We start from the raw sequence: 27496 nt of genomic DNA on the forward strand, positions 1-27496 counted from the left end.
CATAGGCAGAACACTCTATGACATAAATCACAGCAAGATCCTTTTTGACCCACCTCCTAGAGAAATGGAAATAAAAACAAAAATAAACAAATGAGACCTAATGAAACTTAAAAGGTTTTGCACAGCAAAGGAAACCCTAAACAAGACCAAAAGACAACCCTCAGAATGGGAGAAAATATTTGCAAATGAAACAACTGACAAAGAATTAATCTCCAAAATTTACAAGCAGCTCAGGCAGCTCAATATCAAAAAAAGAAACAATCCAATCCAAAAATGGGCAGAAGATCTACATAGACATTTCTCCAAAGAAGATATACAGATTGCCAACAAACACATGAAAGAACGCTCAACATCATTAATCATTAGAGAAATGCAAATCAAAACTACAATGAGGGGGCTTCCCTGGTGGCACAGTGGTTGAGAATCTGCCTGCTAATGCAGGGGACACGGGTTCGAGCCCTGGTCTGGGAGGATCCCACATGCCGTGGAGCAACTAGGCCCGTGAGCCACAAGTACTGAGCCTGAGCGTCTGGAGCCTGTGTTCCGCAACAAGAGAGGCCGCGATAAGTGAGAGGCCCGCGCACCGTGATGAAGAGTGGCCCCCGCTTGCCACAACCAGAGAAAGCACTTGCACAGAAACGAAGACCCAACACAGCAAAAATAAATAAATTAATTAATAAACTCCTACCCCCAACATCTTAAAAATAAAAAAAAAGAATTAAAAAAAAAACCACTACAATGAGATATCATCTCACACCAGTCGGAATGGCCATCATCAAAAAATCTACAAACAGTAAATGCTGGAGAGGGTGTGGAGAAAAGGGAACCCTCTTGCACTGTTGGTGGGAATGTAAACTGATACAGCCACTGTGGAGAACAGTATGGAGGTTCCTTAAAAAACTAAAAATAGAACTACCATACGACCCAGCAATCCCACTACTGGGCATATACCCTGAGAAAACCATAACTCAAAAAGAGTCACGTACAAAAATGTTCATTGCAGCTCTATTTACAATAGCCAGGACATGGAAGCAACCTAAGTGTCCATCAAAAGACGAATGGATAAAGAAGATGTGGCACATATATACAATGGAATATTACTCAGCCATAAAAAGAAACGAAATTGAGTTATTTGTAGCGAGGTGGTTGGACCTAGAGTCTGTCATACAGAGTGAAAGTAAGTCAGAAAGAGAAAAACTAATACTATATGCTAACACATATATATGGAATCTGAAAAAAAAGGAATAAAGACACAGACATAGAGAATGGACTTCAGGACACAGGGAGGGGGAAGGGTGGGCTGGGACGAAGTGAGGGAGTGGCATGGACATATATACACACTACCAAATGTAAAATAGATAGCTAGTGGGAAGCAGCCGCATAGCACAGGCAGATCAGCTCGGTGCTTTGTGACCACCTAGGGGGTGGGATAGGGAGGCTGGGAGGGAGGTTCAAGAGGGAGGGGATATGGGGATATATGTATGTATATGGCTAATTCACTTTGTTATACAGCAGAAACTAACACACAACACTGTAAAGCAACTACAATAAAGATGTTAAAAGGGACTTCCCTGGTGGCATAGTGGTTAAGAATCTGCCTGCCAATGCAGGGGACACGCGTTTGATCCCTGGTCTGGAAGATCCCACATGCCACAAAGCAACTAAGCCCATGCACCACAACTACTGAGCCTGCGCTCTACAGCCCGCAAGCCACAACTACTGAAGCCCACGTGCCACAACTACTGAAGTCCACATGCCACAACTACTGAAGCCCAAGTGCTTAGAGCCCGTGCTCCACAAGAGAAGCCACCACAATGAGAAGCCCACGCACTGCAACGAAGAGTAGCCCCCGCTCGCTGCAACTAGAGAAAGCCTGCATGCAGCAACTAAGACCCAATGCAGCCAAAAATAAATAAATAAATTTATTTAAAAAAAAATGTCTACATCTACAAATCTGACTTACAGATCTACATGTACATAAAGACATATACAAGGAAGATTCATTGCAGTTTTTTTGTTATAGTAAAGGCCAGGTATAATCCAAATGTTAAGCCCTCAAATACTTAAAGTCTGCTCATATAATATAATACTATAAGTCACTGAAATGAATGAGATGTATCTAAATGTACTGCCATGTGCCATCTCCAAGATGTGAAATAAGGAAAGTAAGAAACAATATGCAGTGTATGCTACTATTTGTTCTCTTTTCTTTTTTAAAGAGGGTAGGAAATATATACACACAAGTTTGTACATGTACAGAATAGTTCTGGGAGCATACCATATATACATATTACCTTTTTATAAAAAAATAAATTTATTTATTTATTGTTGGCTGCATTGGGTCTTCGTTGCTGCGTGCGGGCTTTCTTTAGTTGCGGTGAGTGGGGGCTACTCTCCGTTGTGATGCGCGGGCTTCTCATTGCGGTGGCTTCTCTTGTTGTGGAGCACGGGTTCTAGGCACGCGGGCTTCAGTAGTTGCAGCACGTGGGCTCAGTAGTTGTGGTTTGTGGGCTCTAGAGCACAGGCTCAGGAGTTGTGGAGCACGGGCTTAGTTGCTCCACGATGTACATATTATCTATTAAAAAACAACTTTTTAAACGTTGTAGTGGACACTGTTGATGTTAAATCCAGATTCCCATTTACCCTTTTCTGTGTGCATCTCCCCTGGTTTGGGTGCTGGTGATACAGTTTTCAATGGCCCATCCCTGAGAGCCTGCTCTGGAAGATTGGACGCAGCTGCTGGAGCTGCTTTGCCTTCCAGAGAGCTAGAAGTATCTGGGAGCTTAAGTTCCAGCCCTGGCTTCATACCCCACACCCCTACCTTGTGGGCAGGACTGATCAGAACAGAAATGGCAGCCCAGCTCCCATGCCTCAGGCCCAGACAACTTAGAGACTGTACTTCCACTCTAGAATTCCCTCAAGGGTCAAGCAGATGCTACACCCACCTCAGGATTTTGTCTGAAATCACATCCTTGTTTGCCCTCTTCCCCTTCCTTGACCTGCTTCCCATGCTCCCTTAACCAGTTTCTCCTGATAGTAAATCACTTGTAGAAGGATCTTTATCTTGGGATCTGCTTCTGGAAAAACCCACCTATTTGTTTCTTTGCTTTTATTAGAACAGAATTCATTTATTTATTTATTGAATTAAACAAGTCATACAGACATTTACTTTAGTATGCCCGTAAAATTCCAACAAAACTGGGCACAGAGCAATGATTAATTTCCTAAGTCCCAAGTACACTGCTCCCTGAGAGGGCAAACGGTGCTGTGGATTATATGTGTGTCCTTTCAGACCTTCGACTATGTGTTTTCTCTCAGACTTGTATTTTGTTTGCTTGTTTTTTCATAACTGGGATGGCTCTGTGTGTTGCATTTGGCAACCTGCCTTTTTTCTTTAAAGATCTGTCTTGATTGTCCATGTCAGCACATCTAGACCTGCCTCCAGGGTGACCTTTCTAAACTGCCTGTGACATGCTGCTCCCCTGCTTAGAGCCCTTGAAGTAATGCTTCCCACTGCACTTGGAGGAATAAAATCCAAACACCTTCCTCGGCTACAGCGGTGGCCTCATATAGCCTCGCCTACCGCTTCCATCTCATTTCACACTCTCCTCCACTTGTGCATGACACTTCAGCCACACTGGACTGTAGTCAGTTGCTAGAATGTGCCATACCCTTTATTGCCTCAGTGCCTTTGCACAGCCCATCTCTTCTTTCTAGAATATTCTTCCCCTTCCCTCTTTGCCTAGCTAACTCCTACTTATCTCTGCGGTCCCGGCAGAAAAGCCTCCCCTGGGGCCCCAGGCTGAGTGACATCCCATGTCCTCTGTCTTTATAACACTCTGTGTTTTACCTTTGGAGCACTCTATAAATAGTTTGTCTTGTCATTAATTCACATTGGTGATTATGCTTCTAATTAATGAATTGATTATCCACATGACTCTCTGTTTCATATTTTTATCCCTCACTGGAGTGCAAGCTCCACTAGGGCAGGCGCCTTCTGTCTTGTTCACTCACATCCCTAGTGACTAGTGCAGTCCCGGGCAAGGAAAAGATGCTCAACTGGATGCCGAGTGATGGTGTGGAGGAACTGGATGTCAGCAGGCAGCTTGTCTCTGTCTCCCTCTCTCTGAGGCAAGGCTGTCTCTTGTCTCTGCTTTGCTCTTGGGCCTCCCCTCCACCCCGGGCCACTCCTCTCTACAAACCAGTGACAACCACTTACAGCTAGTTGCTGCCCTCCCATCACTTCGCCCCCTCACTCCCACCCCAGTTCAGGTGCCCCTGGACCCATCAAGGTCTTGCCTCCATATCAAGACCTTTCCTGGAGCCCACCACCTACTGACCTACCATTGTTGGTGGGTCTCTTGCTCAAGTTCCTGGGCAAGAGTCTCCTTTGTTTCAACCCAACAGAAGGATTGGTTTCCCTCGGGCCAGGGATCCATCCCTGCCATTTTCCTCTCTGGTCAGGACAGCAGCAGGACTGTGGGAATCAGGGCAGCTTAAGTCAATGGGGAAGTTGAATGTGACAGGAGACTTGACTTGCATTTTTGCCACAAATGTAAAAGGAACCAAAAACACAAAGTTGGTTTTTTGGGGGGTTTTTAATTTTTTTTTTTTTCTGCTTTAAAAGAATGGATATGGCAGCTTTTGCTTTCTAGATAAATTTTCTGTTGCTTCTTCCCGTTCACAGAGACATTTGGGGCCATGTGTCCAGCCTGGATTCTCTGGGAACTGACCCCCACCACAGAGCAGGGTGTGTATATGATCCCACCCCAGTGACCATAGCTGATTGGTCCAGGGCGCGACTGCTGACTCAAACTGGGTCAGGCAGAGTCCTTGAGCTGAGAAGCTGGAATTTATCATAGAGCTCCAGAACTGACCCAGCAGCTTACCTCCAGAAGCAAGAAGGCAGAATAGGAGGAGAAGGAGGAGGAAGAAGAGGAAGGGACAGGGGAGAAGAGAAGCTACTGAGAGTTAAGAGGGACCAGACTTCCTTGGATCTGATAAATATTTATTGAGCAGCAGCAGTGTGTCCAGCGTGACTCGCTGTTCTGGAGATACATAAGTGAACCATGAAAGCAAAAATCCGTCCTCTTTCCGTTAGTGGGGGAGAGACAGGAAGCAAGATGAATAAGAAAAATAAAAGTTAGATGGTGTTCAGAGCTAAGAAGAAAAATAATAATAAAGCTGGGAAGTGGGGTAGGAAGAAGTATCGGGACAAGAACTGAAATGTTGGTTAAGGCGTCCAGGAAAGTCTTCAGCAAGAAGGTGATGTTTGACTAGAGCTCTGAAAGAAGATAGGCAGCCAGCTCTGTGGTCCTTGGGAGAAGAACAGTCCAGGCAGAGGCCCGGGGTGGGAGTGAGCTGGATAAGCCATCGGGGCTGCATCTGTAGGGCCTTGTGAATGAGGAAAGCCACTGGGAAGTTTGGAACAGAGGAGTGACATGATTGGACTTACGCTTTCACTGTGAGGTCCCAGGTTCAATTCCTGGTCAGGGTACTAAGATCCTGCAAGCCTTGCAGTGCGTCCAAAAAAAAGAAAAAAAAAGGATGACTCCAAGGGTGACTAGTAGAGAAAGAGAAACCAGAAACCAGAAAGCCCACGTGACTGCCAGAGGCAGCTTTGCGGGTTTCTGGGTCCAGGGCCTCCTGCCCCACGTCTTTACCTGGGAAACCATCACATGCACTTGTGCCATTATGATGAACACCAGTTCAGGTTCACCCACTCCCACCCTTTCTGCTTAAGCTAGTTTGACTGGGTTTCCATCAGGAAAAAAAAAAGAATGCCCACTCCACGTCTCATTTCAGGAAGCTGCAACCATTCTTTATTACCCATCTGTCTCTGCCACTGGACCATAAGCTCTGTGAGGCAAGGACTTTGTTGTCCACATCTGTATCCTCAGGAATTAGCACAAGGCCTGGCTCAGAAAAATCACATTATTGCTGCCAATTAATTGAGTCAAACTGAGTCCAATGAATCCTTGCTCAGGGATTAAGGGACTCAGAAATAGAAAACATCCCATGTGGAAACAGCCTCATTCCTACCCCAACCAAAGCAACTCCACATTTTCTCTTTCATAAATTGGACTTTGAAGTGACTTCTCTCTGAAAAAAAAAAAAAAAAAGGTTCTTTGGTTTAAAAAAAGAGCTTGAAAAATCATTATTTCTAGTTAAATATGGCAGACTGTACACACACTTCAATATGTGTTTCTTCTAACTAAAATGAGAAGAAAGGTGATTGAGTTGAATCTAAACCAGCCAGGGCACAGCTGAGAAGCCACCTAATTTCACTGCAGCCTACCCCCAAAGCTCAGGAAACGGTAGAACCAGGTGGCTCTGGCTTAGGAGCGAGTGTGAGGCTAGCAACTGGAGACTTGTTGAAATGCTCTTTGAGAAGAATAAGACCCTCAGACCCTTCTCCTATTTCACATACCACCAACGTATCATTTTTAATCTCAGTTTCCCAAAGTTCAATTTTGCCTTAACTTTATGAACATTTTTGTCAATACTGGTTAACTAGTTTCATTCCATCTTTGCAATTTTTAATTAAGATCAACCAGGTTTTCAAAAAAAAAAGTCAAATGAATAAAACCTTCTACAAAGATAATAATAACCTTCGACAAATCTGGAAAGTAAGAATTATTCACAAAAAAAAGTCTTTCTTTGAGCTATAAACTTGTCCCTGGAAGCCATGTACTTTTGATATGAAATCTCAGAAGTGGTATCCTGATCCTAAGCAGAAGAGATTGTAGCAGTTTGTACTACTTAGATTCAGCATTTCTGCTAACCTCATTTAATGTGGAATTCAGATCTATAGGCAAACTTCTACAAGCTCATACAGAAAAGCTTCCTTACAAATAAGACAAGCATTACCTGACTTGCAGGTTTCCCAGAAGAAATTCCTGATGTAGAGCTGCATGCTTCCTGCCTGGCCATCAGTACCCAGACTCACCCAGTGTTTCCAAATAGCTCATGTGTTTCAAAGTATTTATTACCATTTTGAATATTTCATCTCCAGCAGATTGTCTTGGGACTTCAGAGGTTCTGCCAGACTTTACTCTTCTGGGATTCTAACTGGTACCACACAAATACAACAATTACTACAGTCTGTAGGATCATCAATCTACCATGAAAACTTTATTGTATTTCACATTTTTCTGGACTAATGCTAAATCATCTGACATGTTGTCAATGTCCAACTAATGGCACAGTATTAGTCTAAAGTGACACCTTTCCCATTTCCTTTTGCTTCTGAACATGGTGTTTCTCTTGGTCCAAAATGCAATTTTCACTAATTCCATGCAAGCCAGTAAAATCAGCACTTGGGCCATTGCACAAAGGCATCTTGCTTTCAGCCATTAATTGTGTGAAGTTGAAACTACCTTCATGAGCTGGACCTGATACTATGAAAAACAGCCTCATAAAAAGAACTTTGTTCTTTATTTTGCATGTGGAGATGCTTTTAAAAATTCAAACCTTTTTGGGAATTCCCTGGCAGTCCAGTGGTTAGGACTCAGCACGCTCACTGCAGGGGCCCAGGTTCTATCCCTGGTCAGGGAACCTTAGTTCCTGCAAGCTGTGTGGCACGGCCAAAAAAAATTCAAACCTTTCTTTCCCCTGTGTCAAATGATGTTGTACACACACGTAAAACAGCTTTTGGAATGAAAATGAGGATAATAGCAATGAAAATGAGAACAGAAGAGTTGGAAAGAATATTGTTATGGGAATGTCATGGCAAGTAGAGCTAAACGTCAAAGAGATGGAAAATAGGAGAGGAATTATCAGAAACTTAGAGGGCCACTCTAGAAGGTCTGAGTTTCAGGAGTTCCGGAAAGAAGAGAGGAAATCAGAGCGGAGGAAATCCTCAAAGAAACAATTCAGGAATTCTGAAGAACACTAGTTACCATAGTGAGGTCCACTGAGTTCCCAGAAAATTAGATGAAAATCACTCCATGCCACGTTACATCGGCAGGAAATTTCAGAACAATAGGAAAAAAAAAGATGTTACAAGATTCCAGAGAGAAAAACAAGTTTTCCACAGGCATGCACACACAGAGTCTGGTTGTGATGTTAAATCTTGGTAAGCAAAGGACATTGACTTTGTTATTACGCAAAAAGCATGATGTACAAGTGAAACCGTACAACTCGTATCGGGGCTTGAACCCATGGGCTAGGACTCGAGCCCAGCACCAGAACCCAGAATGGGACTTGAACCCACTTTCCTTTTTTTTTTTTTTTTTTTTAATATTTATTTATTTGGCTGCACCTGGTCTTAGTTGCGGCACATGGGATGTTCGTTGTGGCATTCAGGAGCTTTACTTGCAGCATGTGGGATCTAGTTCCCTGACCAGGGATTGAACCTGGGCCCCCTGCTTTGGGAGCATGGAGTCTTAACCATTGGACCACCAGGGAAGTCACCCAAACCCACTGTCTTTTTTTTTTTTCGCGGTACGCGGGCCTCTCACTGCTGTGGCCTCTCCCACTGTGGAGCACAGGCTCCGGACGCACAGGCTCAGCGGCTATGGCTCACGGGCCCAGCCGCTCCGTGGCATGTGGGATCTTCCCGGACCGGGGCACAAACTTGTGTTCCCTGCATCGGCAGGCGGACTCTCAACCACTGCGCCACCAGGGAAGCCCCTATGTCATTCTTTTAAATGTTGTGCCCTGCCCCGCTTCCCTCCTGTTTCAGAACTACACCTCACTCTTCTGGGAAATGGTCCTATCTCTGTCCCCCACATAAACCATGTGTTTCAAATGGGGGCTCCCCAGCCTTACAGGCCTCCAACTCCCTGGCCATGTTATATCAGAGCCTCCGCAAGATTGTTTAGATGCAGAGCTAGAAAGAACAACTCCAACTTTCTCCTGGGTGGTAAAGGTGGGAGATTCTATAGCTACTGGCCACCGTGATTCCAATATATGTTTGAAACAGTAGCGTTCAGGCAAAGAGAGGCAGAGATGAGAGACTTGGCAGTGTCTGAGCTCTGTGAGTCGGCAGTCCCTGAATCCAGTGCAAGCTGGACCCCTGTACTTTTTTTTTTTTTAATCTTTTGGCTGCACCGTGAGGCATGTAGGATCTTATTCCCTGAGCAGGGATCAAACCCACTCCCCCTACATTGGAATCACGGAGTCTTTTTCTTTTTTTTTTAACTTACTTTTGGCTGTGATGGGTCTTCGTTGCTGTGCATGGGCTTTCTCTAGCTGTGGAAAGCGGTGGCTACTCTTCGTTGCGGTGCACGGGCTTCTCATTGCGGTGGCTTCTCTTGTTGCGGAGCATGGGCTCTAGACGCTCAGCCTTCAGTAGTCGCAGCATGAGGGCTTGATAACTGTGGCACGTGGGCTTAGTTGCTCCGCGGCATGTGGGATCTTCCTGGTCCAGGGATCGAACCCGTGTCCCCTGCACTGGCAGGCGGATGCTTGACCACTGTGCCACCAGGGAAGACCCTGGACCCCTGTACTTTCCATGGCCAAGTGAGTCTTCCAAAACAAAACAAAAAACGTTTGTCTGATCTGGGTTTCCATCATCTGAAATAAAGATCTGTGCCTAATATAGAAATGTATGAGGGCAACTACACTTACTTATGTAATAATTAATAATTACAACTGATGTGTGTTGAGATTTATGATGTTCCAGGCACTGTGAAAATGTTTTCAGTGTATAATCTCATTTACTCTTCCCGATAGACCCTTGAGGTAGGTCCCTTTATCTTCCCCATAAAACAGATAAAGAAACAGGTGGGTTTCTTTTTCCTTGCCCTCTGAGACTAAAACTCAAGTACAATACATCAGAGACCCTCCCCTCAATGGGACACTCCCTTCCTGCCCGCAATCCCACTACCCCCACTCCCTGCAGGCCACCCTGCTCAGGCTTTATCTCCTCCTCAGTTCTCCCTGGCAAAGTCCTATTCACCCTTTAATACCCACTCAAACGTATCCTGCCTTGCTCCAGCCTGAACCCCTCATCTTTTTTTTTTTTTTTTTTTTTTTTTTTTCTGCGGTACGCGGGCCTCTCACTGTTGTGGCCTCTCCCGTTGCGGAGCACAGGCTCCAGACGCGCAGGCTCAGCGGCCATGGCTCACGGGCCCAGCCGCTCCGCGGCATGTGGGATCCTCCCGGACCGGGGCACGAACCCGTGTCCCCTGCATCGGCAGGCGGACTCTCAACCACTGCGCCACCAGGGAAGCCCCATGAACCCCTCATCTTCAAATGCAGATTATTTCCTAGCCTCTTCTGTGTCCCCAGCACATATGCAAAATATTATGAAATTAAGGGCTCTGTTCAGGTGAAGTTCAAATCCTAGCTCTACCACCTACTTGCTTCGATAAGGGTCTTAACACATCTGGGCTTCAGTTTTTTCTTCTGTAAAATGGGATACAGGGTTGTTGTGAGGATTAAATGAGTCAATACATGCATATAACAAGTTCTCAGGGCCTGCTTTGTAGTGAGCATTCAGTTCAGTGTTGGCTCTGGTGACTGCTAACGTATAACTTTATCCTCGAGCAAGTACCTTAATCTTTCTAAGCCTTAGATTCCTTATCTCTAACATGAAAATCTCGAGAGCCCAGCCTTGCCGGAGTGTAGTGAGATTCGGATCAGCTACTGCTTGTTAACCACCTGGCATTAGCATCCGCATGATGATGAACAGGAGCTGCTGCTGCCAGCACTTGATGTCTCCATCTATTTTGGGAGTTTCCGCAGTGTACTTTTCCATGGCTCTCTCTCCCCCTAGGCATCGGCATCGCCAGGGCAGACACCCCAGGTGGTCATCCGAGTGGCTGCTCACTCAAGACTCCTCTCCCCGGCTTCCAACTGATTGGTCTCCCAGTAAGAAACTCAACATTTCAGTCTGGTTAGGTTCTTTTATTTATTTATTTATTTTTGTTGTTGCTGTTGTGGTTTTTTTTTTTTTTTGGTTTTTTTTTTTGCGGTACGCGGGCCTCTCACCATTGTGGCCTCTCCCGTTGTGGAGCACAGGCTCCAGACGTGCAGGCTCAGTGCCCATGGCTCACGGGCCCAGCCGCTCCGCGGCATGTGGGATCTTCCCGGACCGGGGCACGAACCCGTGTCCCCTGCATCGGCAGGCGGACTCTCAACCACTGTGCCACCAGGGAAGCCCCTGGTTAGGTTCTTTTAAAAAGAGCTCCCGGTTGCATATGAAATACACAGATGCAGTCTCCTTACAGAAAATGCATGCATTATAGCTAAGGCTAAAATCTGCTTTGAGCATCGTGCCAATCCCAACCCATTCAGAGGTAACCACTGCTATCAGTTGGCTGACTTCTTTTTATTGAAGCTGCTCAGTACTTGGGCACTTCCAATCTGAAGACTCATGTCTTTCTTCTATTCTGGAAAAATCTTCAGCCCTTATTTCTTCCAGTATTGCCTCTTTGCCAACCGTCCCATTCTCAACTCCTGGATTGCCTGTTAGATGCTCTCAATCTGGCCTCCATGCCTCTTAATTTCTCTCTCTTTTCCCTCATCTCTTTTTTTTCTGGGTCAAGTTCTTAGTATTATCTTTAATTTTTTTTTCCTGAACTTTGATTGTGTTACAATAGATCAATAAAGAATGCTTGGGCTTCCCTGGTGGCGCAGTGGTTGACAGTCCGCCTGCCGATGCAGGGGACACGGGTTCGTGCCCCGGTCCGGGAGGGTCCCACGTGCCGCGGAGCGGCTGGGCCCGTGAGCCATGGGCGCTGAGCCTGCGCGTCCGGAGCCTGTGCTCCACAACGGGAGAGGCCACAGCGGTGAGAGGCACGCGTACCGCAAAAAAAAAAAAAAAAAAAGAATGCTTTAGAATGTAGTGATGGTTCATACAGTCTACAACAATTTTGGAAAGCACATGATATTAATATTAAAATGTGGTGATATAGAAAGTTTCATAAAGAAATGAATGTTAAAAGAAAAATGTAGTTGCAATCCTTGTAAAAGTCTTGTCCATTTTGAAAGACTGACAGCGAATTTAAAATTTTAAAGTATAGGAAAAAGTGTTTTTCACCAAAAAATTACAAAACTCACTTGCTAACATTTTTTTTTAATTTAATTTTTGGCTATGTTGGGTCTTCTTTGCTGTGCGCAGGCTTTCTCTAGTGGTGGTGAGCTGGGGTTACTCTTCGTTGTGATGTGTGGGTTTCTCATTGCGGTGGTTTCTCTTGTTGAGGAGCATGGGCTCTAGGCGCGCAGGCTTCAGTAGTTGTGGCACACGGGCTCAGTAGTTGTGGCTAGCGGGCTCTAGAGCGTAGGCTCAGTAGTTGTGGCACGTGAGCTTAGTTGCTCCGCGGCATGTGGGATCTTCCCGGACCAGGTATCGAACCAGTGTCCCCTGCATCGGCAGGAGCATTCTTAACCACTGCGCCACCAGGGAAGCCCTACCATTTGTATTTTAACCATTGCTAGCATTTGTAAAATATTAGAAAGTGGAACAATTATTCAAAGACAGGGACTAACATTCAGCTTGTGAATGTTAATTTGATTTAGCCCAAGTGAAGTAAGGGTGAAATGGGACATTTTGTATCAATACATAGGGAAGTAACCACTCTGTCTGTGGTATGCTGCTCCCCTTTATGCCCCACCGCATGCCTGGCCACCGTGCATAAGCATGCAACCCCTCTGCCTCACTTAGAAATCTAGTACCATAATGATGACAAAATGGCCACTCAGATTATACTCAATATCCCTAAGGTCAGACGGCCCTGAAAGCTAGCCAGTACCAACTGCTTTAACCAGAGACAAAGATCCTTCTGCAGCAAAGTAAATTACTTTCCAAGACGCCCTTAACCTGTGACCCTAAACCTGTAAAGTCTTTTTATTGCTATTCCTGCTTACTAATTATGACTGCCATTTGTGTCCAGAGGTTTTTTTTTTTTCAGATATGCTTGTTATATTTCTAGCTCCTAGTGACAGAGAATGCTTGCTGTACACAGTGCCACGTGTTATCTTTTGTTCCTTTTGTTGTACTTTGGTTTATTACTCATCAAGGCATATTTGGACAGAAAGAAAAACTGGGAAGTGGATTGCAACACACACATTTCTTTAGCTGAGTAACCTCTGATAACACAAGATTTAATTTAGCTTGCCCCTGGAGAAAATTCAAGCAACTTTGGTGTTTATTCAAGCATTCATATCATGGTGTCAATTTCTAGCATAAATCATAACTCTCAACACACATTCTTTCAAAAGAAAAATAAAAGTTAGTTATTTACAAATATTGTCCTCAGTGTCACTTGATGGATTTTTCTATAGCAGATTGACTATTGAATATTCTACCTGGGTTATTTTGAGATAGATAAACTGAAATATATTCACCAACAAAATAAATTCAGTATCTGTAGCCAACTTGTTTACAAGTGCCTTATTTTAAAGGCAGTAGTGAATTTATACTCTGCAATACCTAATTTGTAAGTCAAATTGTTTTTATTCAGAATTCCATTTTATAGCTATAGAGCATCACAAACTGTGTCCTAGAGTAAAAAATGTGAGAGGTTGTTTTGGCATCAGTGCATATAAAAACCCCTGTTGAGATACTTTCCCCAAATTAGTATTATGTAATTAAAAAAAATATTTTCCCAGAAAAATAGGGAAACACTATAAATACATTACTCTTATGGATAAAAACAGATAACAACCAAGTGCTCCTTTATTCTTTATTGTAAAAGGAATTTTACATTCAGTATAATTAGATGTTCAAAGTTGTTGTGTGTTTTTTTTGATGTGAACCATTTTTAAACTCTTTATTGGATTTGTTACAATGTTGCTTCTGCTTTATGTTTTGGGTTTTTGGCCACAAGGCATGTGGGATCTTAGCCCCCCCAACCAGGGATCGAACCCACACCCCCTGTGTTGGAGGACAAAGTCTTAACCACCAGGGAAGTCCCTAATTAGATGTTTAGACGTTTCTGTATTAATTGGCCACCCAGAGGAGAAAACTAAGTAAACCACATTAGACTCTGTTTTTTTAAAAAATAAATTTATCGGGCTTCCCTGGTGGCGCAGTGGTTGAGAATCCGCCTGCCGATGCAGGGGACACGGGTTCGTGCCCCGGTCCGGGAAGATCCCACATGCCGCGCAGCGGCTGGGCCCGTGAGCCATGGCCGCTGAGCCTGCGCGTCCGGAGCCTGTGCCCCGCAACGGGAGAGGCCACAACAGTGAGAGGCCCGTGTACCACAAAAAAATAAATAAATTTATTTATTTATTTATTTATTTATGGCTGCGTTGAGTCTTCGTTGCTGCGCGCGGGCTCTCTCTAGTTGCAGTGAGCGGGGGCTACTCTTCATTGCAGTGCGCGGGCTTCTCTCTGTGGTGGCTTCTCTTGTTGCAGAGCATGGGCTAGGCACATGGGCTTCAGTAGTTGTGGCTTGCAGGCTCTAGAGCGCAGGCTCAGTAGTTGTGGCACACGGGCTTAGTTGCTCCACGGCATGTGTGATCTTCCCAGACCAGGGCTTGAACCCGTGTCTCCTTCATTAGCAGGTGGATTCTTAACCACTGGGCCATCAGGGAAGTCCTAGACTCTTTTAAAAGCTGAATCTTTTAAAATTTTAATTGAAATATAGTTGATGTACAATATTATATAAGTTACAGGTGTACAATATAGTGATTCACAATTTTTAAATGTTATACTCCATTTATAGTTATTACGAAATATTGGGTATATACCCTGTGTTGTACAATATATCCTTGTAGCTTATTTTATACATACAAGTTTGTACTTTTTAATCCCCTACCCCTGATATTGCCCCTCCCACTTCCCTCCCCGCACTGGTAACCACGAGTTTGTTCTCTATGTCTCTGAGCCTGCTTCTTTTTTGTTATATTCACTAGTTTGTTGTATTTTTTAGATTCCACATATAAGTGATATCGTGTAGTATTTGTCTTTCTCTAACTTATTTCAAGTAGCATAATGCCCTCCAAGTCCTTTTATGTTGCTGCAAATGGTGAAAGTTTCATTCTTTTTATGGTTGAATAGTATTCCATTGTATATATATACCACATCTTCTTTATCCATTCATCTGTTGATGGACATTTAAGTTGTGAAAGCTGAATCTTTTTTTTTAAATTGAAGTATAGTTGATTTATAGTTTCTGGTGTACAGCAAAGTGATTCAGTTTTATATATATATATATATTTCAGATTCTTTCTTATTATAGGCTATAACAAGATACTGAATATAGTTCCCTGTACTATACAGTAGGTCCTTGTTATTTATCTATTTTATATATAGTAAGGTGTATCTGTTAATCCCAAGCTACTAATTTACCCTCCCTCCTCCTTTCCCCTTTGGTAACCATAAATTCGTTTTCTGTGTCTGTCAGTCTGTTTCTGTTTTCTAAATAAGTTTATTTGTATCATTTTTTTAGATCCCACATATAAGTGATACCATTTGATATTTGTTTTTCTCTGATTTACTTCACTTAGTATGATAATCTCTAGGTCCATCCATGTTGCTGCAAAGGGCAATATTTCATTCTTTTTTATGGCTGAATAATATTGTATTGTATAAATACCACATCTTCATCTGTTCGTCTGTTGATGAACATTGAGGTTGCTTCCATGTCTTGGCTATTGTAAATAGTGCTGTGAAAGCTGAATCTTAATATTGAACTCTTTTGCAATCTTTCGGTAGCCAGAGTACAATCAGTGGAAACGAAATGGGAACACAGCATGAAGAAATTTACATCTGCTAGGGTCTCAGGCCAAGTATCTATCTTCTGAATGATAGAAAAGGGAAGTTCTGTTCTTCTTACTAATTACTCAGTTTTCATTTTGAAGTAACTGCTGTTTCCTGGCTTATTTGTGGCACTTTTTCTTTTTTCTCTTCTCTGTCCTCTTTTCTTCTTTTCTCTTCTTTTTTTAGGAAAGAGTACAAATAGACAAGCTGTTATTGGTTTCTGTTCGGGAGAATGTTTCTGACATCCTTTTTCTTTTTTTTTTTTTTTTGTAAATATTGCAGGACATGGTTCCTTTGGGCTTCCTAAGCCTTTTCTTTCTTGGCAATAGTCTCCGGTCAGATCACAGATGCCAGCAGGTTGGAGAGGGTTGAATTCAGCACAGTACAAGAGGCACTGGCTGTAGGAATCTAGGAAGCAGGAAGGTGTTGCTCAATAGTCTTCAAAGGTATGCTGGGGTCAATGACTGTGTCTGTACAATAAACTTGGTCCAACAGCCAACTCTGGCTGGGTGAGACTTTTCAGCTGAGTCCTGTTGCCTGGGTTGAGCATCCCGTGCCCAGGCAAAGCCTTAACTAACGTCTTAACTTCTGCTTCCCTTAGCACTCGGTCTTAGAGCAGTGGCTTGCTGGAGAGATGTTAGCTGGTGTGCGATGATGCCTGACACACGGTGCCTTGTCTAAATCCAGAACCCCCAGAGCCGTGATTAGCAGCTGCTTCCACGCTGCTGAGAGAGTTCGGGCCGGGCCATCCTCGGCAAAGCCAGGTGGAGGGTTTTGGCCTTTCCTGATGATAAGCCGGCCCACCCAGCTCTTTCTCATCCATTTGCTAATTTGTATGCTTTCCCCCCCCCCGCGGTACGTGGGCCTCTCACTGCTGTGGCCTCTCGCATTGCAGAGCACAGTCTCAGCGGCCATGGCTCACGGGCCCAGCCGCTCGGCGGCATGTGGGATCCTCCCGGACCGGGGCACGAACCCGTGTCCCCTGCATCGGCAGGCGGACTCTCAACCACTGCGCCACCAGGGAAGCCCAATTTGTATGCTTTTAAAAGTCACTTGGAATCTATAATCATGTCCCCTTACCCACTTTTTTTTCATTCTTTAATAGAGGTATAATTTCCATAGAATGATATCCTCAGATTGTAAGTGTACCCTTAGATGAGGTTTGACAAAGGCATACACCCCTGTAACCCACAGGCTTCTCAAGATAAAGAATATTTTCACCACCTAAAAAGGTCCTTCATGCCCTTCTCTGTTAATCTCCTCACCCTCATCCCAGGCAACAAGTGCATCCCTGATAATAAAACTTAGGAGGAATTTGGTGTTCTGATTTCTGCATATAGTGTCATGTCATAAGCAATTGTTCATGGTAATGTATAGAAGGAAGTCATATTGACTGTCAAGTACTTCATGACTATTATCTCGTTCATTTTTCACAGCAAATTTGTCAGGAATCATTATCCTGATTTTACAGGTGAGGTAAACAGGTGAGGTAACTCAGGTCCAGTGAGGTGAGGATGCTTAATTGGTAGGAAATTAAGGCTACTGGACTCCCAAGTTTCTGTCCCATTCTGTTCACGTTGCCTCAATGTAAATCCTTATAAATGACTTTTTTTTTTTTTTAAATAACAGGGCCCTGCTGAGGTGGGATGAGGGCAAGACCTGACCTAGAAGGTGTCAGAACCCTGGGTCTGTATGTCCCCTGCGAAGGGCCCTGAGTTTACCGTGGTGTGCTAGAGTCCAAGAGCAGACTGTTCAATTTTCAGGTGGACGTCAAGTTGGAAATCAGCTTGAAATCAGCCACAGTGAGAGGATTTACACCAAGGAAATTGGCAAATGCCGCAAACCAGAGCTGTCTTTTCTCCCCAGAGAGCCCGCCGTTGGGCACTGACCAGCACACCACAGGTAGCCTCCGACACGCTGGTCACCCTTTTCTGTGCAGAATCACCCGTGGTCATATAAGCCTTTCTATTTTATTTTAATTTTTGGCCATACCACACGGCTTGCGGGATCTTAGTTCCCCACTAGAGATCGAAACCTGGGCCCCCTGCAGTGGAAGCGCGGAGTCCTAACCACTGGACCACCCGGGAATTCTCACATAAGTCTTTCTAAATAGTGGCGTGGAAAAGGCACAGGAGACCAGGTCTGATCTGAGTCTGGTGGCCCCTGAGATGAGCCACCTTGAACTTGCTGCCCAGACTGGAGATTTAGGTTGATCCTCTGTAAATAAGAGGAGGGGCAAGCCCAGGCATATGAAATTAGGGTTCTGCTAGCACATCTAGCTTGGGCTTTTTGATTCTTCTAGGCCTGGGGAGGGGTCAGGGAAGGACATGATAGGGCATGTTTTTTTTTTTTTTTTGCGGTATGCGGGCCTCTCACTGTTGTGGCCTCTCCCGTTGCGGAGCACAGGCTCCGGACGCACAGGCCCAGCGGCCATGGCTCACGGGCTTAGTTGCTCCGCGGCATGTGGGATCTTCCCGGACCAGGGCACGAACCCGTGTCTCCTGCATCGGCAGGCGGATTCTCAACCACTGCGCCACCAGGGAAGCCCTAGGGCATGTTTTAATGGTCTGTTAGCTGTTAATAATGTAGAAGCCTGCCTGGTGAGATAGATCTTAATTTTTGGTTTAGCAAGAGAAGCTGCTGTTTTAAAGTTGCTGCTTGCTTCTCAGCCTGGAAGGACACAGTTACCTAGGGGCTGAACTGTCCAGGAAAGGATTCCTGGAGTGATCCTTATTAGTTATGTATTTGTGTGTGTGTGTGTGTGTGTGTGTGTGTATGAAGGTGCCTTTTGTGGCCTAACAAGGGCTGCCTCTCCAATTTGGCATCTGGATGGAAATAGGAGGAGGGGAGGAAATCTGCAATCTGGGAATGATCAGATTGAAACCCCGACCCTTCTCTTCAAGGGTCACTGTTATTAGACCAGGTCTGAAGGACTAACATGTCTTCTCTCTTCTCTTTCCGGAATTCCTAGTAGTCAGATATTGTTTTCCTTCTGAATTCACCTTCCTGTCTTTTTCCTTTTAGATTTGAAGTTAATTTAGAAAAAGATAGAAAATACAGGTAAACGAAATTAAGGCAGGTATTGGGGAGGTGGGATGAAAACCCTGAACTCCAAAGCACAGGTACTACCGTGAACTTTCTTGCACTTATCCATTCAAGCTACCTTTCGTTTACATACACATACATAAATAGAAGAGATCTTAATGTGTATGTGCTCTATGTCGCCTGTTATTTTCACTTGACACATTCAGCATGGAAATATACACGCACAGCACTGTTTCCTAATAGCTATCCTTTATTTTTCTGGAGGAATTTCCATTCCATTATTAATTTAACCAAACCCCTGAAGCAGACAATTAGATTGTTCCCTCATTTTTGTTATGAATGTATTTCTCATACTTGTTTAAAAACAATTATATTATTGTCCTTGTTTGACCAATTAAAAACTTTTCTTGGGCTTCCCTGGTGGCTCAGTGGTTGAGAGTCCACCTGCCAATGCAGGGGACACGGGTTCGTGCCCCGGTCCGGGAAGATCCCACATGCCGCGGAGCCTATGTATCCGGAGCCTGTGCTCTGCAACGGGAGAGGCTACAACAGTGAGAGGCCCGCGTACCAAAAACAAAACAAAACAAAACATTTCTTAGCTTCCGCCAGTGCCGGTGGCTGGCCTCACCGCCGCCCTAGGTCGTGGTCTCGTTGTTGCTCCTGAGGTTTCAGCATTCATGATGAACTTACTTCAGGTTGTGCGTGACCACTGGGTACGTATACTTGTCCCTGTGGGATTTGTCGTTGGATGTTACCTAGACAGAAAGAATGATGAAAAGCTCATTGCCTTCCGGAACAAGAGTCTGTTATATAAAAGGGAATTAAAACCCAGTGAAGAAGTCCCCTGGAAGTAAAGGCTGCTGCTGAATTATAGAATGTTCACAGTTTTTAAATTATAAGAGAAATAAAAACACATTCAATACTTAATTTGAAAAAAAAAAAAAAAAAAAAAACCTTTTCTTGCCTCTTCTTTCCCTCTCTCTTTTCAAAGGTAATCAATTACAACATTCTGAACATTATACTGTATATCCTTCCATGTCTTTCCTCATGCTCACACAATTATTTTATATATATATATAGTATATATACCCTTTTTTGTCATTATTTTTCAATCAACAGTAGGATCATATTATGTACATTTCCATTTAATTTATTTTTTTTACCTGGCAATTCAGCTTGGGGATCTTTCTTGTCAATGAATGGAATTAACTCATTTTTTTTCTTTTAGTTGCAAAATATTCCATGCTGGTGATGTGCCACAGCTTATTCAAGCATACTCCTGTCAATGAGATGCAGCTTGTTTTCAGGTTTTGCTCTGTTTGTTTTGTTTTTGACTTTACAAACAATATTTTAATTAACATTCTTTTGTATCTATCCTTTAATTGTGCCTGTATTTCTGTTGGATGCATAGCCAGGTGGACAAAAGGGTTTCTGTATTTTACATTTCAAATTTAAATTTAAAATTCACGGGCTTCCCTGGTGGCGCAGTGGTTGAGAGTCCGCCTGCCGATGCAGGGGACACGGGTTCGTGCCCCGGTCTGGGAAGATCCCACATGCCGCGGAGCGGCTGGGCCCGTGAGCCATGGCCGCTGAGCCTGCGCGTCCGGAGCCTGTGCTCGGCAACGGGAGAGGCCACAACAGTGAGGCCCGCATACCACAAAAAAAAAAAAAAAAAAAATTTAAAATTCACCTTCTCATAGCCTTGCTAAGAACCAAGGTTATTACTCTTCTTATCGTTATTTAAAGGTTCATATATTTGATTAGTAAGAAGGATGAACATCTTTTTACATGCTTATTGGCCATTTGGAGTTCCTCTTTTGTAAACTGGTCACATTCTCTGCCTTTTTCTTTAAAGAGGATTTGATTTTTTCTTATCAATTTATAAGAACTCTTTTTTCTCTTATCACTTTCATTTACTTGCTTCTTTTTTACTGAAGTATATATAGTTGATTTATGTTTTGTTAATTTCTGCTGTACAGCAAAGTGATTCAGCTATACATATATATATATCTTTTTTTTTTTTTTTTTTTTTGGCCATGCCACACCACCTGTGGGATCTTAATTCCCTCACCAGGGATCAAAACAGTGCCCCTGCATTGGAAGCACAAAGTCTTAACCACTAGACCGCCAGGGAAGCCCTATATATCCTTTTTAAGATTCTTTTCCATTATGGTTTATCACAAGAACTCTTTATGTAATCAACTTATAGGAACACTTGTATCTGCCATCTGTGTTAAAGGTAATTTATTGGCCAAACATTTGTCCTCTGACTTTGTTTTTGCTTTCTTTTAAAATGTTTATGGGATAAATAGATCTTATCTTTTATTTAAAGCTTCTTTATTTCCTATCTTGTGTAAAAGAATCACCCTGAACTCTAGAATCTAGGTTATATACATACCCTTCTAATTTTTCTGTTAAATTTTTATGTTTTATTTTCATATTTAAATCTTTAGTCCAACTGGAATTAACTTTTGATATAATGAGAGGGGGAAAAACCCAGCTTTGTTATCTGCTAGAGCAGGCTAATAATACCACTTGTGCTAACATCATTTCATAAATGACCATATTTTTATTTTATTTATTTTATTTTATTTTTTTTTTGCGGTATGCGGGCCTCTCACTGTTGTGGCCTCTCCCGTTGCGGAGCACAGGCTCCGGACGCGCAGGCTCAGCGGCCATGGCTCACGGGCCTAGTTGCTCCACGGCATGTGGGATCTTCCCGGACCAGGGCACGAACCCGTGTCTCCTGCATCGGCAGGCGGATTCTCAACCACTGCGCCACCAGGGAAGCCCCATATTTTTAATCTGAAATGAAATGCTACCCTTGCCATATGTACACATATATAAATGTGTGTGTGTGTGTGTGTACATAAATCTATTTCTGGATTCCAGTTGGTTCTTTTAATTTTATAGTATTTAATATATTAAGTTATAATATTTGTCAACTTTACTGCAAGTTTTATTAGTTGGTATGGCAAGACCCCATCCTTATTCTTTTTTTATCATTTTCTTGGCTGGTTCAAAATGTTACTCTTCTGCATGAAGTCTGAAATAATTGTAGGGCTTCCCTGGTGGCACAGTGGTGAAGAGTCCGCCTGCCAATGTAGGGGTCACGGGTTCGAGCCCTGGTCCGGGAAGATCCCACATGCTGCGGAGCAACTAAGCCCGTGTGCCACAATTACTGAGCCTGTGCTCTAGAGCCCACAAGCCACAACTACTGAGCCCGTGTGCTGCAACTACTGAAGCCTGTGCACCTAGAGCCTGTGGTCCACAAAAAGAGAAGCCACAGCAACTATTGATTTTGTCATGCATTGTCATTATCTTGTAGTCATCCTTCTTACCAAATTCCCTTGATAGTCTGGTAGTGTATTTGTTTCCTAGGGCTGCCATAACAAATTATGACACACTTGGTGGCTTAAAACAACAGAAGTTTTTCTCTCTCACAGTTCTGGGGGCTGGAAGTCCAAAATCAAGGTGGCAGAAGCATGTTGTTTGAGGAAGAGCCCTTCTTTGCCTCTGCCAGCTCCTGGTGGCTCCAGGTGTTCCTTGGCTTGTGGCTGAATAACTGTAATCTCTATCTCTGTCTCACATGGTCTCTACCCTGTCCATCTCTGCTCTGTGTGTTCTCTTATAAGGACACTTGTCATTGGATTCAGGGCCCACCCAGATACTCCAGGATTGTCTCAACATCCTTAGCTTAATTACATCTGCAGACTCTTTTCCCAAATAAGGTCACATTCACAGGTCCCAGGAGGTAAACATATCTTTTGGGAGGAGTCACCATTCAACCTACCGCAGCTAATTTGGTGTTTTTTGTTATTTGTTTTTCTAACTACAGTTTACTGGGTTTTCCTAAGTAAATAAAAATATCATTCAGCATTCATTAATTCAACAGATATTTATTGAACACCAACTATCAGGCAAGGACTACTATGGGCCAAAGGTTCTAGGTGCTGGGATACCATTAATAAATGAAACATAGGAAACTCCTTGTCCTTACAGAGTTTACAATCTAGTGGGGAGAGATAGATAATCAGGCATAAATAATCTATCAGGGGATGATATCTATCAGGGGATGATAAACTGCCATAAGAAATATAAAGCAGGCTTAGAGGTAGGGAGTGACCAGAAGGACTATTTTATTGTTGTTGTGTTTTTTTGCGTACACGGGCCTCTCACTGCTGTGGCCTCTCTCGTTGCGGAGCACAGGCTCCGGACGCGCAGGCTCAGCGGCCATGGCTCACGGGCCCAGCTGCTCTGCGGCATGTGGGATCTTCTCGGACCGGGGCACGAACCCGTGTCCCCTGCATCGGCAGGCGGCCTCGCAACCACTGAGCCACCAGGCAAGCCCAGGGACCAGTTTTAAAAGTATCACTCTGGCTGCTGAGTATAGACTATGGGGGCAAAGATGGAAGCAATTAGGAGTCAAATTAAATAATTCAGTAGAGAGATGATGGCGGCTCTTCCAGTGATTGTACAGGTGTAAGACGTGTCCCAGTTAGGCGTATATTTTGAAGACAGAGCTGACAGCATTGCTGATGGATTGGAAAGGGGAGACATAAGAGAAGGAGAAGAATTAAGAAGGTCACTATATTTTTGGCCTGAACAACTCGGTGAATGGAGCTGTCACTAATGAGATTGGGAAGATTGGGAGAGGACCCGGCTTTGCAGGGAAAATCAAGATTCCTTTTTTTTTTGTTTGGACATGCCGGGAGGCTTGTGGTATCTTAGTTCCCTGACCAGGGATCGAACCCGGGCCACCACAGTGAAAGCGTCGAGCCCTAACTGCTGGACAGTCAGGGAAATCCCTCAAGATTCCATTTTGATTAGGTTAAGTTTGAAGTGCCTATTTGGACTGCGGAGTGGAAAAGTTTAGGTGGCAGTGGAATTCCTTGTCTGGAGGTCAGGGGAAAAGTCAGAGCTGGTGATACAAATCTGGGATTGTCAGAATAGAAACAGAATTTGAAGCCATGGAATTGGATGAAATAGCCCAGGAAGAGAATGTAGATAAGAAGGGATCTAAGGACTGTGTCTTGGGGAATTTTTTTTTTTCTTTTTTTTGTGGTACGCGGGCCTCTCACTGTTGTGGCCTCTCCCGTTGCGGAGCACAGGCTCCGGACGCGCAGGCTCACGGGCCCAGCCGCTCCGCGGCAGGTGGGATCTTCCCGGACCGGGGCACGAACCCGTGTCCCCTGCATCGGCAGGTGGATTCTCAACCACTGCGCCACCAGGGAAGCCCTGTCTTGGGGAATTTTAACACTTAGAGGTTGGAAAAGTGAGGAAGATCCAGCAAAGAATACAGAGAAAGAGAAGGCAAAGAGGTAGGAGGACCAGGAGTGTGGTGCCCCACCTGCCAAGTGAAGGAAGGGTTTCTGGGAGAAGGAAGTCATCAACTGGGTCACAAACGGCTCATCTGGCAGGTAGAGGGGGCTGAAATTTGACTATTTGATTTGGCAACATGAAGGTCATCAGTGACCTTGTTTCAGTGGAGGAATGGGGACAAAAGCCTGATTAGAGTACATTTAAGAGAAAATGGGAGAAAAAGTGCAGGCAATAAGACTGGATTATTATTTTGAGATATTTTGCAGTAAGGGAACCAAAAAAGTGGGGTGGAGGCTTCAAGGAATCTGGAAATAACAATTTTATCCTTTGTTTTCCAATATTGATATTAGTTACTTCATTTTCTTGCCTAATTTGATAAAACCTCTGAAAACAATGTTGAGTAATAACATTTAAGTAGATATCCCAATCTTTTGCCAATTTTGATGAAAATGGTTTTAGGGTTCAAACTTTTTTTTTTTTAACATTTATTTATTTGGCTGTACCAGGTCTTAGTTGCAGCATGCAGGATCTTTAGTTGCAGCATGCGAACTCTTAGTTGCAGCATGTGGGATCTAGTTCCCTGACCAGGGATCGAACCCGGGCCTCCTGCATTGGGAGTGAAGAGTCTTAGCCACCAGACCACCAGGGAAGTCCCAGGATTCAACCATTTAGAATGATGCTTGCTGTTGATGTTTGATTAATAAGTTGTTGGGCTTTAAAAAAAATCATATTTAAGTAGTTTTAATTTATCCATATTTAAAGGAATTAATGAGGTATAACATAGATGCAATACAGTGCACAAATCTTAAATGTATATCTCCTTAAATTTTAGAAATGAACATACCCATGGAACTGTCTCTTAGATCAAAATAGAGAACATTTCCAGCACCCCAGAAGCTTCTCTCTTGTCCCTCCCAGCAATACTCCTCAACTTTCTATCATGATAGAGCAATTATGCCTATTTTTATTTGATTTGATTTTTTTACTGTTTTTAAATTAATTAATTAATTAATGTTTGGCTGTGTTGGGTCTTCGTTTCTGTGCGAGGGCTTTCTCTAGTTGTGGTGAGTGGGGGCCACTCTTCATCGCGGTACGCGGGCCTCTCACTGTCGTGGCCTCTCTTGTGGAGCACAGGCTCCAGACGCGCAGGCTCAGTAGTTGTGGCTCACGGGCCCAGTTGCTCCACGGCATGTGGCATCTTCCCAGACCACGGCTCGAACCCGTGTCCCCTGCATTTGCAGGCAGATTCTCAACCACTGTGCCACCAGGGAAGCCCTATGCCTATTTTAAAATTTCATATAAATGTAACCATATGGTATGTACTCTTTGACATCTGGCTTCTTTCACTCAATATTGTATCCATGAAATTCACCTATGTTATGGTGTAGAGTGAGAGCTGATTCTTTTTCATTGCTCTATGATATTACACTATTTAAATATAAGACATTCATTTTTCACATCTCCTGTTGATGAATATTTGGCTATTATTAGTACAACTGCTACTAACTGTCATTTCATTTATTCATACTTTACTTAAGAGTTTTTATTAGGAACAATTGTTAATGCCTTTTCAGCCTCAATTCATATAATCTTATGGGTTTTCTTTAAGTTATGTCAGTATAGTTTCTCATAGTTAATGCATTCATATACCTAGGATTAAGTCTATTTGACCATAGTGTATTATTTTCTTAATATGTTGCTGAATTTGAATTGCCGAAGTTTTATTAAGAACTTTTACATCTATATAATGTGATTTGGTATGTAGTTTTGTATGCTTCTTTATCAAGTCTACATAGTAAGGTTATTCTAGTTTCATATAAATAAATTGTGAGGCTTTCAATTTTATGATCTAAAATAACCTTAGATATACTTGATTTTTAAGGAGTAGAGAGAAATAATCTGGCATCTTTTAAAATGATTTTTTATTTATTTTGATATAATCTTATACTTAGAGAAGAGTCATAAGAACAAGGAATTTCAGGACTTCCCAGGTGGCACAGCGGTTAAGAATCCACCTGCCAATACAGGGGACACCGTTCAAGCCCTGGTCCGGGAAGATCCCACATGCCGCGGAGCAACTAAGCCCGTGTGCCACAACTACTGAGCCCGCACTCTAGAGCTTGTGAGCCACAACTGCTGAGCCCACGTGCCACAACTACTGAAGCCTGTGTGCCTAGAGTCCATGCTCCGCAACAAGAGAAGCCACTGCAGTGAGAAGCCTGCACACCGCAACTAGAGAAAACCTGCACACAGCAATGAAGAACCAATGCAGCCAAAAATAAATATGTAAATAAACAAATTTTATTTTAAAAAAGAACAAGGAATTTCAGATTCAATAATTGTTTACATTTTGCCCTACATAATTCTCTCATCCTTTCTCTCTCTCTCTTTCCCACCTTCCCACATGTAAAACAAGGACATTCTCTTATATAACCACAGTACAATTGTAAAAATAAGGAAATTTAATATTAGTGCATGACTACTACCTAATATATAATCCATATTCAAATTTCATCAATTGTTGCAATAATGCCCTAGGAGCTATTTTTCCTCATGTGCAAGATCTAATCCAAGAGCATGAGTTGCACTTATTTTTTATTTATTTATTTATTTATTTTTTTGGGGGGGGGGTATGCGGGCCTCTCACTGTTGTGGCCTCTCCCTTTGAGGAGCACAGGCTCCGGACGCACAGGCTCAGCGGCCACGGCTCACGGGCCCAGCCGCTCTGTGGCATGTGGGATCCTCCTGGACCGGGGCACGAACCCATGTCCCCTGCATCAGCAGGTGGGCTCTCAACCACTGTGCCCCCAGGGAAGCCCAATGAGTTGCATTTAATTGTCCTGTCTTTAATCTCTTTTCATCTGAAATAGTTCCTCAGCCTTTATTTGTTTTTTTTTGACCTTGGCATTTTGGAAGAGTCCAGGTTAGTTATCTTGTAGAATATGCTTCAGATGGTTTTGTCTGATGTTTCCTCATGATTGGATTCAGGTTATGCCTTTTCAGCAGGACTATCACAGAAATGAGCTGTGTCCTTTTCAATGCATAGTGCCCTGATAAAATCAGCTTGTCCCAATCATGGTGATGTTAACTTTGACCATTTGATTAAGTTGGTGTCCTCCAAGTTTCTTCACTGCAAAGTTACAATTTTTTCTCTTTGAAATTAATAAATATTTATGGGGCATTACTTTGAGATCACTTAAGTAACCTGTTCCTCATTGAACATCTGACCTCATACCTTTTTAAAAAAATAATAGAGCTTTAGTCACTTTCCTACCTCTTGATGATCCGTGATTCAAGCTTTCTATTCATTCTTGGGTCAGCTCTCAAATGTTCTGCTTGTCTTCTTAGTTCTACATTCTGAGAACTTGTATTTAAAATTCTTCAACTGCACTGTTTTTTGAAAACTAAGCATATTATTAATTCCAAGAAGTCTTATTCAGTTCACTTTAAAAAGCATGCTGTTGCCCTTTCATG

General features: G+C 43.3%; 1 protein-coding gene, 1 non-coding gene and 1 pseudogene across 3 annotated transcripts in view; 1 reads left to right on the forward strand and 2 right to left on the reverse strand.

The window, feature by feature from the left end:
* TINAGL1 (tubulointerstitial nephritis antigen like 1) overlaps nt 1-27496 on the reverse strand; it is a 496849-nt gene that overhangs the window by 293435 nt on the left and 175918 nt on the right. The window lies entirely within an intron of this gene.
* TRNAW-CCA (transfer RNA tryptophan (anticodon CCA)) lies at nt 8337-8409 on the reverse strand. Its single transcript has one exon. It is a non-coding gene; the product is annotated as a tRNA-Trp (tRNA).
* LOC131741077 (NADH dehydrogenase [ubiquinone] 1 beta subcomplex subunit 1 pseudogene) lies at nt 19304-19627 on the forward strand (annotated as a pseudogene).

This window comes from Kogia breviceps, chromosome 1, assembly GCF_026419965.1.
Source record: "Kogia breviceps isolate mKogBre1 chromosome 1, mKogBre1 haplotype 1, whole genome shotgun sequence".
NCBI lineage: Eukaryota > Metazoa > Chordata > Mammalia > Artiodactyla > Physeteridae > Kogia > Kogia breviceps.